The following is a 6,191-nucleotide window of genomic DNA, read 5'->3' on the forward strand; positions in this document are numbered from 1 at the left end:
GAGATATGAGGAAGGACGATAAGTGTCATAAAAAGAAATCACTTTCGACTTTATGCTGGCAACACGCAGGTCATCTATTGCTTGAAGACAAATAAAATCTCTCGGTGACAAACGAGATACTGTAAGAGGTCCGAACAGACGTAATTTCGATGTGTTGCTCACACGCTGCCTGCGATATGTAAGGTATAAGAGAATCTCAGACCAGAGAGCAGTGTTGATTGCAGTAGGAACCGTGTAGCAGTAGCAGTAAGCTGTTGCTAGCGAGCAGTCTGGTCTGGTGTATCGTGTTGGCTGGGCCGGTCGTCGTGCAGCGGTGCCGGAGCCTGAGCATTATTGTATAAGGTAAAAGCAGCCTCGCGCATATGTAGTATTGTTATCTCAAGTCCCATGTAAATGTTTTTAAAAAATCTCCTAATAATAATCTTTCTCATAAAAAGTAACTTTTGACAACCATTCATTTCAATTTAAAGAATTTACTAATTTCTCCAATCCATGATCATCCCGATTATTGCAAAAGAAAAATCAGTTGTTTCCTTTTGTAAACGACAAATCCATCGGCCAGCATTGCACAGGGCTGTGCCAGAAAAATTTATTGTAAGAGCAGATGTATATGCGTTATCCGGCGACTTCATTGAGGTAAGAATTTTTCTTTTTTTTTTTTATTCAGAATGATCTTTCAGGGCCATGACGCAGCACTGCTGACGTCCAAAATTTACCAGGTTAAATTCACAGTCAATTATTGAAAAGTTATAAGTGAGCGACAATTTAATTGAGAGGTTAGTTACATTGTATTATTACCAGGTTACTGAATTTATTTTTTTGTTGGGACTTTATACTGAATGCGAACGACATAATTATATTTTTTACCGTTGAGAGGTTTAAGAATTTTTCTGTTTTGAGGTTGCACTAAATGTGAATGAATTTTGTGGGGAGGTTACACTTGGCGACAACCGGCCAGGATCGTATTTCTTTGTGAATTTCTGAGAAGTAGTCAGTCATATATCTGCTCTTATTTACTTAAATGTAGTTTGCTTCTGGCGCAACGCATTTACTAATTTGTCACTCTTTCTTTCACAGATCATCGGCAATTTATTGCTCTTTGTTGTAATTGTGTTTGTTCCATTTTTGCTTTGTCTTTGTTTCATTTTGCGCTTAACTTTGATTTGTGAAAATGCCGCGGAAAACTGCTAACAGTACATCGCGATCCGTAATGATTGAAAAAGCCGACTTGAATAATTTGACTGATAATGTTAGCGACACTCAGTGTCTTGATGATAATCCTCCATTTACAGACAATCAGTGCGTACCGACCACTAGTAATGATTTTAATGCTAATGAGGAGCAAAGAAATTCAATTGTGTCCTCTGTTAATTTAACGACAATTCATGACGCTGCACGTTCCGTTACAATGAACGCTGCCCAGTTTAACACACCTGATTTGCAAAATTTACACAGTGAACAGATAAATGATTCTAACGAAAATGAACAATGTAGTCGAAATACGTCAAATTTATTTGATTCCGATGTAGTGATCCACAGTGCACATCCGAATGGCAAACCTTCACACAGTACAGAGAATAGAGCCGCTAATTTTGGCTGGGATCAAGTTATGGCAGTATTGCTACAAATGAGTGAATCGCACAAACAACTTAAAGAAAATCTCAAACAACAAATTAATGAAAGTTTCAAACAGCGGAATGAAATACTAGATAACCATTTTAAACAACTTAATGAAAAATTCGACAACCATTTCAAACAACTTAATGAAAAATACAACAACCATTTCAAACAACTTACTGAATCGTGCAAACGACTTAATGAAAGTTTCAAACAGTCGAATGAAAAACACGACAACCTTAACGAACAGAACAAACAACTTAGTGAACAGATTACAGCCGTTACCGTGCAGCGTCATGATACTAAAGAACAATTACGTGAGGAAATTAAGGCTTGTGCTAGGAAAAGTAGTGAAGAAATTAGATCTGTTGCACAAGAATTAAGTAGTACACTTGTAGCCACAACGATATTACTTAGAGATGAAAGTAGTGCAGTCACTGAACAATGTTCTGAAAAAGCAACACAGTTACGCGACGAGTTTAAATTAATGTCAATAGAACTTTCACGCACGCTGGATGCGGAAGTCGATAAGAAATTTGAACAACAGAACAGCCAAATTGACGAACGTTTTAAAGTAACAGAGACGAAAAATATTTCAGCCTTTAACACATCACAGCATACGCCACTCTCCGAACATTTGTCAGACTCACACAGCCAGTATAATTTAGGTGATTTAGAGAGAGTCCGAACAGACACAGGCAAATAGAGTCTCATGCAATCCTGAACATACTCAAACACTCAGAGACGATAATTTTGATTACAAGCACTTTCTAACCGTGAGAAAATTTAAGGTACTTAATAATGACAGAACACAGAGTCACGCTTTGGACTGGATACGACAATTTACTTTTGAATTTTCACCGCCATTGCCTGTAATGCAGAAACTAAAATTTATTTGCAGCACGTAAGAGACCTCAGGGGATTCATTACGCTTCGATGAATATGTGCCGTAGCGTGCACAGGGCCCCGAGCCGTAGTAGTGCTATTTCCTCTTTAGTTTTCTGCACTGCTGCCTTCTCTTTTACTATCCTTTATATCTGTCAAAACAGCTCTTCAACTATCGATCTATCTAGGATTAGAAACGTGTAAAGAAAACCCGATACGACAAGTTTTACCTGAAAGTGACAATTTTCATTAGACACTCCAGAACTACCAGCGTAATTTTAATGAAAGACAGAATTGTAATCATCAGTAAGTACAAAATTTTCAGCAATCGCAAACAGATTGTGGTAACAATAGAAGAATTTCCCCGCAACAACATCAAAACCAGTCGGTTAGAATACCTAACAAACAATGTAGTCTGCAAGGTCAAACAAACTTTAATGTTTCGCCGCCTACACGTATAGCGTCGGCTCCACCAAATGGTAACGCACAATAAGGAAATCACTACGTACAGAAGACGCATCACTTCAACTCGTATCGCAACTCGCCGTATATCAATGATTATCATGACAGACGTAAAAGTAATGAGCACAATTTTCAGCGTAACAGTCGGTCTTACTAGCAGCAGAATCATCCGCAACAACAGATTATCATGAATGAACCAAACAGTGGATATCATCCCGAATCTAATACGTCAGGAAGAAATAACGCCGGCCGCGGTGGTCTAGCGGTTCTGGCGCTGCAGTCCGGAACCGCGGGACTGCTACGGTCCCAGGTTCGAATCCTGCCTCGGGCATGGGTGCGTGTGATGTCCTTAGGTTAGTTAGGTTTAAGTAGTTCTAAGTTCTAGGGGACTTATGACCTAAGATGTTGAGTCCCATAGTGCTCAGAGCCATTTGAACCATTTGAACTTAAATAAATCTACAAACGCATGTAAAATTACCTCTTTGTCGCACTTTGTCATTTGTTAATATCTTTTGTACTCATTGCGTATACTTTTTGTCATTTCTTGATATATTCTGTACTCAGTGTGTGTGCACTCTATTTCATTACTTAATATGTTCTGCACTTATCAATAATGTATATACTCTGTGACTGTAGACTTAGTAACTAAATAGATTTTAGAAAAATTTGTTGCTCATGGCAAGTCCAATTGACTCACCATCGCTGCCAAATTTTTGCCCCCCCCCCCCCCCCCCCCAGTGGAGGGTTATCTAAGAGGTCCGAGAAGATGTAATTTCTATGTATTGCTCACGCGCTGCCTGCGATATGCAAGGTATAAGAGAATCTCAGACCAGAGTGCAGTGTTGACTGCAGTAGGAACTGTGTAGCAGTAGCAGTAAGTTGTTGCTAGCGAGAGAGTCTGGTCTGGTGTATCGTGTTGGTTGGGCCGGTAGTCGTGCAGCGATGCCGGAGCCTGAGCGTTGTAATATAAGGTAAAAGCAGCCTCACGCATATGTTGTATTGTTATCTCAAGTCCCATGTAAATGTTTTTAAAAAATCTCCTAATAATAATCTTCCTCATAAAAAGTAACTTTTAACAACCATTAATTTCAATTTAAAGACTTTACTAATTTCTCCAATCCATGATCATCCCGATTATTGCAAAAGAAAAATCAGTTGTTTCCTTTTATAAACGACAAATCTATCGGCCAGCATTGCACAGGGCTGTGCCAGAAAAATTTATTGTAAGAGCAGATATATATGCGTTATCCGGCGACTTCATTGAGGTAAGAATTTTTCTTTTTTTTTTTTATTCAGAATGATCTTTCAGGGCCATGACGCACCACTGCTGACGTCCAAAATTTACCAGGTTAAATTCACAGTCAATTATTGAAAAGTTATAAGTGAGCGACAATTTAATTGAGCGGTTAGTTACATTGTATTATTACCAGGTTACTGAATTTATTTTTTTGTTGGGACTTTATACTGAATGCGAACGACATAATTATATTTTTTACCGTTGAGAGGTTTAAGAATTTTTCTGTTTTGAGGTTACACTAAATGTGAATGAATTTTGTGGGGAGGTTACAATACGTAATCTCTACTTCGTCAGTAGTTAGCTAGTTTGCTGCCCAAGTAGTAAAGCTCATGTATTGTTTTTAATGTCTTATTTTCTCTCCTAATTCTCTCTGCGTCGTCTGAGTTAATTGGACTACGCTCCATTACATTCGTTTTATTTTTATTTGCGTTATTCTCTTCAACTGCTGTTTTAAGTCCATTGCCATCTCTAAGAGAATTAGAATGTCACTGTAATACCTCAAATATTTAATGTCTCCCCCTGAACTTTAATTTCCTTTCCAACTTTCTTCTACGTTTCATATGCTGCTTCCTCAATGTACAGACTGAATAACATCAGTCACAGGTTACGACTTCCATCACAGCTACTGCAAACCACTCTTTTAGATAGCAGCTCGATTCCCATATTTTATCCCTGCTTGCTTCAAATTGTGTATTTCAGCTAACATTATCAAAGCATTATCTAAATCTTCAGCTACCATAAATGTAGGTTTTTCTTTTTTCAATCTAAGATAGGTTTTTCTATATTTCTCCAAAACTCAAACTGATCTTCACCAAGACAGGTTTCTACCAATTTTTCCAGTTTCCTATAAATAATTCGTTTCACTGCTTTACAACCATGACTTATTAAACGGATTTTTCGAGAATATTCGCATCTGTCGGTATCTGACTTCTTTAGAATTGGGAGTAATACTGTGAAGTCCCCTCAGAAAAATTAATGAATTACTGTGCTGATAAACCTCTTACATTATTTGATTTTCAAACAGCTGAGCAGAGCTGAACGTACTCAGACATTTCGCTCTTTACCTATTCTGATCAACACTAAGCTGACACACAATATTTTTAACGCAACGCAATCTGACTTTCAATAATCCCTACAAAAGAATGGTCCCGATTAACATTAAACTATACCTTTCACAAATCACTTACCTCACAAAAATCTTTGTTACTCGAACTACTGCAATACAGCGAGCGCGACTACTGCCAGCTAAGTAAAAGATTCAAACTACTGAAGGCACTAACTACTGATAGTCATAGTTAGCAAATGAAAGATTTTCATAGAGAACAAACAATCTATTTACCTTAATAGTGTTCAAAAGTCATAATATATATATATCAGTTCATGGCATCCAGTCTTACAAATTTACTGTCTCTGATGGACACACATCCAGATCATCCGCTCTCAAAACTCCGCCATCTCTCTCCCCAAATCCACCACTGCTGGCGGCTCACCTCCAGCTGCGCAACGCTACAATAGCAAATATGCCACCCAGCCACAAACTGCACACAGCACAGCCAGTGATTTTCATACAGAGCGCTACGTGGCGGTTGCATTACCAATATAAGAACCTAAACAGCCTACTTACAGTACATCCTTCTTGAAGTCTGAGGGTATTTCGCCTGTCTAATACATCTTGCATTCCCCGAGGAACTGATTTGTCATCCTTCACTCTTCATGGCAAGCCAACGTGGCTTACATTTCATCAGGATAATACCTGCCCGCACACAGGGAGAGTTCTTCAGAATGGTTCAAATGGCTCTGAGCACTATAGGACTTAACTTCTGAGGTCATCAGTCCCCTAGAACTTAGAACTACTTAAACCTAACCTAACCTCAGCACATCACACACATCCATGCCCGAGGCAGGATTTGAACCTGCGACCGTAGCGGTC

Source organism: Schistocerca serialis, chromosome 8 (genome assembly GCF_023864345.2).
Source record: "Schistocerca serialis cubense isolate TAMUIC-IGC-003099 chromosome 8, iqSchSeri2.2, whole genome shotgun sequence".
NCBI classification, from domain to species: domain Eukaryota; kingdom Metazoa; phylum Arthropoda; class Insecta; order Orthoptera; family Acrididae; genus Schistocerca; species Schistocerca serialis.